Source organism: Primulina eburnea, chromosome 1, assembly GCF_022965805.1.
Source record: "Primulina eburnea isolate SZY01 chromosome 1, ASM2296580v1, whole genome shotgun sequence".
Lineage (NCBI taxonomy): Eukaryota > Viridiplantae > Streptophyta > Magnoliopsida > Lamiales > Gesneriaceae > Primulina > Primulina eburnea.
The window spans coordinates 31,873,221-31,883,952 of NC_133101.1; the positions used below are offsets into that span (position 1 = coordinate 31,873,221).

The following is a 10,732-nucleotide window of genomic DNA, read 5'->3' on the forward strand; positions in this document are numbered from 1 at the left end:
TCATGTTACCAAATGACAACTTCATTATTCCATTCCTGCAATTTATAAGAGCATTAGAAGTTGCTAAAAATGGACGACCCAAAATTACAGGAATTGCATTACAAGCTTCGATAGGTTGTGTATCTAAAACTATGAAATCGACAGGATATACAAAGTTATCAACTTGGACCAACACGTCTTCTACCATACCTCTTGGCACTTTAACAGATCTATCGACAATTAAAAGTGTTACCGAAGTAGGTTTTAACTCGCCTAGATTGAGTTCTTGATAAACTGAATATAGAAGTAAATTCAAACTAGCTCCAAGATCAAGCAAGGCTTTTTTAATCTTTCGTTCTCCAATAATACAAGAAATAGTAGGACAACCAGGGTCTTTGTATTTCAAAGCATTATTATTTTGAATGATTGCACTTACTTGTTCTACTAAAAATGCTTTCTTTTTCACATTCAATTTTCTTTTCACAGTGCACAAGTCTTTCAAAAATTTGGCATATGATGGTACCTGTTTTATTGCATCTAATAAAGGAATATTAACTTTTACTTGTTTAAAAATATCATATATATCAGAATTCAAATTTGATTTTTTTGTATTTTTTAATGCATGAGGGAATGGTGGTGACACTGTCTGTTGAACCTCCTCTTCGGAAGTTACGGGTTCCACTTCCTTACCTTTTGAAGTTGATTTATCATCATCTTCACAAGGTTCAAGAATGGATTTTTCCACAACCTTAGCACTTCGAAGGGTAATAACAGATTTTACCTGATCCATCGGTTGAGTTCCAGAAGTTCCAGTTTGTGTATGATGATCCTTGGGATTAGGCTGAGGTTGTGAAGGAAATTTACCTTTTTCATGAACATTAAGTGCAGATGCAAATTTAGCAAGATTATCTTTCAAATCTGTCATGGTTTGAGCAGTTTGAGTATTGATAGACTCTTGCTTTGCAATGAAAGAATTCAATGTATCTTCCAAATTTCTTTTCGGCGGAGGAACATAAGGTGCATAATTTTGAAAAATTTTGTTGATTTTGAAAATGTGGTTGCGGAAATTGTGCAGCATTATCATTCCTCCAACTAAAATTTGGATGGTTTCGCCAACCTGGATTGTAATTTTGAGAAAATGGTTCAAAATTTGGCCTTTTGAAATTGTTCATAACATTGGCTTGTTCATGGAGACATTCTTTAAAAGAGGGCAAAGTGGGACAATATTTTGTAAAATGATCACTTGTATCACATATGTGACACGCAATTTCTTTAACAGATTTTAATTGACCATTCTTTTTCATTTCAAGTGCCTCAACTTTTCTTGCCAAAGAGGTAAATCTAGCTTGAAGATCATGTTCATCTTTGAGAGTGTACATACCTCCACCAGATATAGGAGATTGAATCTTGTTTGATGGTTCGATTGTACCTATAGTGTCCCAATTTTGAGCATTTTCAGCTAATGAATCGAGATACTCAATTGCCTCGTTTAGATCTTTATCTTCAAATGTTCCATTACACATAAATTCAACCATTTACCTATCTTTAGGTGTTAAGCCTTCATAAAATTGAGAAACAACTCTCCAAATTTCAAAACCATGATGTGGACAAAGATTAAGCAATTCTTTGTATCTATCCCAACACTGATAAAAAGTTTCTCCTTGTTTTTGAGTGAAAGTAATGATTTGCCTTTTGAAAGAATTTGTTCTATGAGATGGAAAAAACTTTTTCAAAAATTGTTGTTGCAATTCATCCCAAGTTCGAATGGATCCCGATCTAAGATTTTGTAGCCAAGTTTTAGCTTTATCTTTTAAAGAAAAAGGAAAAAGCTTAAGTCGAATGGTGTTCATGCTACAATTTAGATCATTATATGTGTTGCACACTTCTTCAAGCTCTCGTAAATGCATGTATGGATTTTCAGAATCTAAGCCATGAAAGTTGGGTAAAAGTTGGATAATACCAGGCTTAAAATTGAAATGAGATGCATCAGGGGGGAAAACTAGACATGAAGGTGCACTAGTACATGTAGGATTCATGTGATCTGTAAGTGTTCTTCGTCTATCATGATCATGTTGAGATTGAATTTCATCTTCATTTTCTTGGATGGGTTCCTCTGCCATGTTTTGTAAAAATAAAGGGTTATTTCGAATGAGTCGACCACTAAGTGTTCGTGACCAAGTGTTCGTGACCAAATGCTCATGCAAATGTAAATGCAAAAGAATAAAAACACACAAAAGCAATAAAAATTCAAATAAAGAAAAATAAACTATAAAAAAAATTAAATAGACTTGAAATTAAATTATACTTCCCCGGCAACGGCGCCAAAAATTTGTTGCGACTTTGATTGTTGCACTCCCAAGAGCAGGTTTTCCACAAGTAATATAATTCGGTGAGTCCGAATATCGTATCCACAGGGAAGCTAAGGTAATTACAAGTCCACTACAATGTCTTTTTGTTTTGTTTTTGTTTTTGTTTCTTTTTAATTTTAATTGTTTGAATATTTAATGGGTAAATTTTAATTGTTCAAATTTTAATTTAAGTAGTTGAGATTAAAGGATCCACTCTTGGTATTTTAATAAAGTTAACATTAACGAACAATATTGAAATCCACTTAATAAAATGGTTCCAATATATTAAATAATCATATTTATATTATGTTATAAATTATTATCTCATAAATATATAATATATACCAAAACTTATAAATGTGGTCAAGTATTTATTGTGCTATATATATATTTGGAAACACTAAATCAAGGTTCCCACTTTAAATGGTTGGTAAAACCAAACTAACATTTAAATGGTACCAAGAAAATATTATTATGATATATTTATATATAGTAAATCAAGGAATCCAAGTTAAATGGTTGGTAAAACCAAACTAACATTTAAATGGTTCCAAGAATTTAATATTATAATATATTTATATATAATAAATCAAGGCATCCACTTTAAATGGTTTGTAATACCAAACTAACATTTAAATGGTTCCAAGAATTTAGTGTAACATATAGCAACAATAAATCAAAACTCCCACTTATAAGTAGGGTATAAAAATGCTTAAAGAAATAAATATAACATAAACAATAAATAATGATTAAATAATATAAAACATAAATTCTTACCTTTTAATAACCTTATTATCATGCCAAGAGCTTCACCTTATCATCTCAACTTTAGGAAGTTAGCTATTCATCATTCAAATTGTAAAACTTTGAATATGAAATTAACATGCTAATTATATTTAAATGAAGAAATAAAAGAAAAATATAGAGAGAAATATTATGAACTCAAAGGTTTGTTCATAGAATTAGGGATATCTCAATACATTACAATGCACCCCTATTTATAGCCAAATTTGGGGAGACAACCACAAATAAAATATTATTTTTTACACATAAGTCTTCATCGGTGTTCCAAGAAATTAATATTATATTACACATCACTTTTGAAAATATTCTTCTCCGAATTTGCTTCTTCACATAAAATGAAACATGTGGATAATTGAGTTGTCTAGTTGTGGTATTTTTTTCAGAATATTTGACCAAGTAATTTGAGAGATATGGTCAAAATACTAGAGCATGGTAAAACTGCCACTCCTTTGGTAACTTTAATTGTTGCTTAATTTGATCCCACTTGTGAGAGGATTTTTATCTCATGCTTGACAACAATATTGTAGATCTTATAATCAACTTTCTACAGGTCCAAGAATCATCTTAATCCCATTTGCAACGCCAAGATTATTCTTGTTTTATCGAACCTGTAAAAAATAGTAAAAACTTATAATTACACAACAACTTATATTTTATACAATTTATTATAAAACATATAATATTTAAACATTTAATAAAACAAAAACTATATATTTATATTATAAAACATTTAATTAATGTACAATTTTTATGTTTATCACTGTAAACTGTGCCAGAAGTGTGAAGTAAATCGTGGATCACGATCTGATACGATAGACTTCGGCGCACCATGTAATCTGACTACCTCTCGGACATATATCTCCGCCATCTGATCATGTCGATACGTCATTCTGTATGGAATAAAACAAGCTGATTTGGTCAGTCGATCAATAATGACCCAAATCGCATCACAGCCTCTAGATGATCGAGGTAACTTCGTCACGAAATCCATGGAAATGTGATCCCATTTCCATTCTGGAATGGCTAAACTCTGAAGTAAACCTCCGGGCTTCTTCTTCTCAGCTTTCACCTGTTGGCAGTTCAAGCACTTAGACACAAATTCTGCAATATCTGACTTCATCTGCTTCCACCAGAACTGTGTCTTCAAGTCATTGTACATCTTTCTGCCACCAGGATGAATGCTAAACCGACTACAATGTGCTTCTGATAGTGTAATGCCCGGTTACTCGTACAAATGATAATAATGCGTTTATGTCGTTTATTATGTAGTTATTTAGCTCATTAGATTTCACGTGATGATTGAGGTATCAATATTGAGATTGAACATGACTTTTATATTGCCCATGCTATATTGAGAATGAATATATGTCTAAATAGTTAGAGTAAGATGTGTAGGTGATGATAGTGCAATGGAAGTTGTGGGAAATGAGATGTAAATATGGTAGTTCGTACGGGTTTTAGTATAATGATTTGAATATTGGGTGATGATAGTGCAATGGAAGTTGTGGGAAATGAGATGTAAATATGGTAGTTCGTACGGGTTTTAGTATAATGATTTGAATATTGATCCAAATTGTGTGAGGCCTTAACCATTAGAAAGATAAGATATAATGCTACAACTTTCACGTTTTGGATTTTGTCCAAATCATTGTGGAAGACAAGCCAAAAGTGCCCCGAAGTGTGTCGTGTATACCGTCATTCCCTCACTGACACATGTTAGGCGAATGGGCATAACCTTTTACTCAGACCTCCAAATGACCTGAAACAAGTTGGAGATTCAAGCCAAGACATAGGGCTACAACTTCGTAGCATACCATTTTTTCAGATTATGAACGGAGGAGCCATTTCGGGAGCGATCTTTGAGGTGCCAGTGCACAGAGTGGCGCCCGAGCAATAATAAATTACCGCCCGAGCGCCACTAGTTCTGGAAATTTGGTCTCAGACAGAATGTTCCGCGCTCGAGAGGTAATTTATGACCGCTCGAGCGCCGCCCAGTATATAAGAAGATAAGTATCGAGTTTCTAAGCCATTTCTTTAGTTCTTCACCTCCTTTATCAGCAAAAGCTCGAAGTAAACCAAGAAACTCTTCCTCCAAAAGCTCTCTTCTTCCTTTCCTTCATCAATTTGAAGAGAGATCTTAGTTCTCCACCACAAGAACATCATAGAAGTGTAAGCTTTCTTCTCTTTTAGTTGTCCTATATGTAGAGGAGTGATTTTCACCTAGTCTAAACAATAGTAACTGAATTATTGATATATTTGACAGTATAGGAGCGAGATACATCGTCTCAAACACGTATTCGTACGATTGGACTGTAAGTTGGCATGTTCTTGAAGTAATACATGAGTAATATTATAATTTCAAATACTTCCCATTGATTATTGCTATATGTACATTGTTAGTATCTTATTGATGAAAACATAGCACCATATTCCATTGTTATGTATTAAATATGTAAGAAACTCATGAATATTGATGATGGGTGCTATGTTATGAACATGAACATGAACATGAAAGGAAAAAGACTGATTTTTACATGATATAGAGCTTGTTGACATCATGGGTGGTTTTAAGTCCACCAAAGCTATTGGCCAATATATGTTCATGGGGCGTGGGGTTGCCAAAGGTTGCTTCCTGACATCCAACACAGTAGTAGCTATATAATAAAGCAAGCACGGTAGTACAGGTCAACTAATGAGGCTCAAGTACAAAAATGAACATTGAATATATGCTACGGTATGACATGTTTTTAAGATTCATTGTTGTCACGACTTGATATGTATGTTCCTTCGATGCATATTGATACGTATAAGTGCCAACTTATTGAGTTTTATAAACTCACGTAGCTCATGTATTACAGGATCAGTTAGTGAAGAGACGTAGGATGCCGGTTCGCCAATGGATGCTAGTGACGTGCCCTACCTCGACAAGAATCGGGACTTGTTATTGTATAGCTTCCGCATATGTAATGTAGTAAATTTTATATGAGGGTTTGAAACAAGTTCCATGTTATGAATGATGATACAAAGTATGTTTTTATATGAGAATATCCTTGAGGTTGTTGCTTGAGTTGAGTTTTTGGCTTATACAAAATATAGGGACCTCATGCCAAAATTTTTATAAACCGTCAAAGTGATGCCTCTTGTTTGATTTGCTTCATACTATAGTTATATCATTCAAACCTTATTTTGATTATGGTAATCATGCTAAGTATAGAGTAAGGGTGTGACATTTCTATGGTATCAGAGCCCACGGTTCTTTGACAGGGAAGACACTGCACTTCATCCATACATGGGAAACTCGGCAAGTAAGTATCATAGTATTCCATAGTTTATGTTAAGTTATGTGTTTCTACGTGAAGAGACGTAGGATGCCGGTTCGCCAATGGATGCTAGTGACGTGCCCTACCTCGACAAGAATCGGGACTTGTTATTTTATAGCTTCCGCATATGTATTGTAGTAAATTTTATATGAGGGTTTGAAACAAGTTCCATGTTATGAATGATGATACAAAGTATGTTTTTATATGAGAATATCCTTGAGCTTGTTGCTTGAGTTGAGTTTTTGGCTTATACAAAATATAGGGACCTTATGCCAAAATTTTTATAAACCGTCAAAGTGATGCCTCTTGTTTGATTTGCTTCATACTATAGTTATATCATTCAAACCTTATTTTGATTATGGTAATCATGCTAAGTATAGAGTAAGGGTGTGACATTTCTATGGTATCAGAGCCACCACTGTTCTTTGACAGGGAAGACACTGCACTTCATCCATACATGGGGAACTCGGCAAGTAAGTATCATAGTATTCCATAGTTTATGTTAAGTTATGTGTTTCTACGTGACCTACATGTAGAATAAGATAAGCGACGATGCCACCGAAACGTAAAGTACATGAAGGAGAGTCATCTAAGGGCAAGGCCCTAGCAGTCGAAGGTAAGGGCAGTGCGCCACGACCGAGAGATGACTTCGCTCAATTACTCCAACAACAAGCAAAAGTTCATGGGGAACAAATACACCAGCTACTGGAGATGCAACAGATTGCTCATGAACAGGCACAAGCACAAGCCATAGTACACAGATATGGGCCTGTTCAGACAGACGTATATGATCTTTTTCGACGTTTGAATCCCCCTGAATTCTTGGGAAGTACCGATCCGGCAGTATCAGAAGAATGGATTAAGTCGTTGGAGTCAATCTTCTCCTACCTTCATATGGAAGATGTTGACAAAGTAACTTGTGCCGTCTTTTTATTAACAAAACATGCAAGAATATGGTGGGAGAGTGCAAGGGTCGCATTACCGGTTGGACCATTGACATGGGAAACTTTCAAAATCGTGTTTTACAACAAGTATTTCAGTAAAGACGTACGAGCTAAGTAAGCCAGCGATTTCCTTAACCTGAAGCAAGGAACTATGTCAATGACAGAATACATACAACAATTTGAGGCTGGAGTCCAATATGTACCGTATATTGCACAAGAAGACACAAGTAAGGACGAACACTTCATGCGGGGACTTCGCTCTTAAATTAAAAGAGATGTAAGGATGTCGAAAGTTGCTACATACGGGGAGATAGTAGAAAGAGCACTTATGCCAGAACAAGATGAACATGACATTGACATAGACAGGCAACAACGAAGGCAGCAGTACTTTCAGAAAAGTCAAGGAACTGGACAAAGCAAAAAGACTGATAGCAGGGCTACTCGACCAGAGGAACCCCGTGGCAAAGGTTCCCTTCCACGTAAAGAACAGGACAGACCACCTTGTCCTAAATGTGGCAAACTCCATGGTGGGGAATGTATGCAGGGTTCCAATGTCTGTTATCGTTGCAAAAAGCCAGGGAATCTTGCCAAAAATTGTCCAGGGAGTTATGAGAAAGTACAAGGACACCTTTTTCTCCATGACTAAAGAGGAAGAAATGTGAATTTTGGTTGAACAAGTATCATTCTTGGGTCATATCATTTCAAAAGAAGCCATATCAATGGATCCAAGTAAGATTGAAGCTGTTAATAACTGGCTAAGACCTACCACTGTTACGGAGGTACGTAGTTTTCTTGGGCTAGCTGGTTATTACCGTCGGTTTATAGCGGGATTTTCTAAGATAGCATTGCCTTTGACTGCTTTAACTCGAAAGAATGTGAAATTTGTATGGGACGAAGCATGTGATCGCAGTTTCCAAGAGTTAAAGGCAAAATTAACTTTAGCACCGGTCCTTGCTATTCCAGAAGGATCAAGAGATTTTGTAGTGTACAGTGATGCTTCGAAACAAGGTTTAGGAGCATTCTTGATGCAACACGGGAAGGTGATTGATTATGTCTCTAGGCAATTGAATAATATGAAAAGAACTATCCAACACATGATTTAGAACTGGCAGCAATGGTATTTGCGTTAAAAATTTGGCGCCATTACCTGTATGGTGAACGGTGTGAAATTTACACGGACCACAAGAGTCTGAAATATTTATTCACGCAAAAGGAACTGAATATGAGACAACGACGTTGGTTGGAATTGGTGAAGGTTTATGATTGTGTTATTAACTATAATCCAGGTAAAGCCAATGTTGTCTCAGATGCGTTAAGTCGAAAGTCCAGTTCTATTGCTGCAATGCAAGTACAAGAACAAATTTTATGGGATTTGCAGAATTTGAAGATTGATGTTATGCCAAAGGGCACTGCAATCCAATTATCATCTCTCATGGTTCGACCAACACTTGCAGATAGAATCAAGGCCGAACAAAGTATAGACAGTGAATTACAACAATTGAGGCAGCGAGATGAAGCAAAAGGACATTCGAACTTTGAATTGAATGAGAAAGGAATTTGGACATATCGAGGGAGATTGTGTGTGCCAAAACAAGGAACTATCAGGAACGACATTCTTATTGATGCTCATGCTACTCTCTATTCGATCCATCCAGGAGGCACTAAAATGTACAAGGATTTGAAACCATTATTTTGGTGGCCATGTATGAAAAGGGACATTGCTCAATTTGTTGCACAATGTCTAACTTGTCAACAGGTCAAAACTGAACATCAAAGACCAGCAGGACTCTTGAAACCACTACCCATTCCTGAATGGAAATGGGAACACATCACGATGGATTTCATTCTTGGTTTGCCAAGAACTCAAAGAGGTGGGTTCAATGCTATATGGGTTATTGTGGATCGACTTACAAAATCAGCTCACTTTCTTCCGGTGAAGACCACATACACGATGAATCAATATGCTGAAGAATACATCAAAGAGATAGTGAGGCTTCATGGCATCCCAGTGTCCATTGTATCAGATAGAGATCCCAAATTTACATCTGCATTTGGGAAAAGCTTGCATCATGCTATGGGAACTCGATTGTCATTCAGCACAGCGTTCCACCCTCAAACTGATGGACAATCAGAACGAGTGAATCAGATCTTAGAAGATATGTTGAGGGCATGTACTATTGACTTCCCAGGTAGTTGAGACAGTAAACTACCGTTGGCTGAGTTTACATATAACAATAGCTATCAGTCAAGCATTGGAATGGCACCATATACTGCATTATATGGTAGAAAATGTCGATCTCCAGTACATTGGGATGAAATAGGAGAAAGGAAATTATTAGGCCCTGAATTGGTACAACAGACAGCTGAATTGGTAACCAAGATCAGAGAAAGAATGCACACTGCCCAGAGTCGACAGAAAAGCTATACTGATGTGCGACGTCGTCGATTGGAATTTTAGGTTGGTGACCATGTATTTGTAAAGATATCACCATTGAACGGCATTTTGCGTTTTGGTAAGAAGGGAAAATTGAGTCCAAGATATATCGGTCCATATGAAATCTTGGAAAGAATAGGAGACAGAGCCTACCGAGTTGCTTTACCTCCGAACTTGTCAAATGTTCACAATGTTTTTCACGTTTCCTTGCTACGAAAGCATTTGGCCAATCCTTCTCACGTTCTTCATTATGAACCATTGGAGCTTGCATCGAATCTCTCATATGAAGAACGGCCGGTCCAAATCCTTGATAGGAAATCAAAAGTGTTACGAGGCAAGGAAATACCCTTGGTGAAATTATTATGGCGCAATCATGCGATTGAAGAAGCAATTTGGGAGCGAGAAGACGAGATCCAACAGAGATATCCTGAACTATATGGTACGTCAAATTTCGAGGACGAAATTCTTTGAAGGAGGGGAGAATTGTAATGCCCGGTTACTCGTACAAATGATATTAATGCGTTTATGTCGTTTATTATGTAGTTATTTAGCTCATTAGATTTCACGTGATGATTGAGGTATCAATATTGAGATTGAACATGAATTTTATATTGCCCATGGTATATTGAGAATGAATATATGTAATGCCCGAGATTTTATGTCGTGTTAAATTACGATTATTGATTTTAATCGAGACGATTATGAAAGGGCTAACCAAGACACGAAATGAGATCGCGTGCGAAAATTTATGTGCGAGGACAGTAGCATCGGCGCACATGCGCGACGGGATGCGCGCACATGCGCGAGAAGCCCAGAAGATTTGGCGCACATGCGCGTCTTAGACTCGCGCACATGCGCGAGACAACCCGAGAGTTGTGAAGAATTCCTCGCGCATATGCACGG

The 10,732-nt window shown here is 36.4% G+C and overlaps 1 non-coding gene across 1 annotated transcript; it reads left to right on the plus strand.

Annotated features, from left to right (window-relative positions):
- The first annotated feature begins 1,572 nt into the window (after positions 1 to 1,572).
- On the plus strand, positions 1,573 to 1,681 carry LOC140815310 (small nucleolar RNA R71). Its single transcript, XR_012114335.1, has one exon. It is a non-coding gene; the product is annotated as a small nucleolar RNA R71 (small nucleolar RNA).
- The last annotated feature ends 9,051 nt before the right edge of the window (positions 1,682 to 10,732 follow it).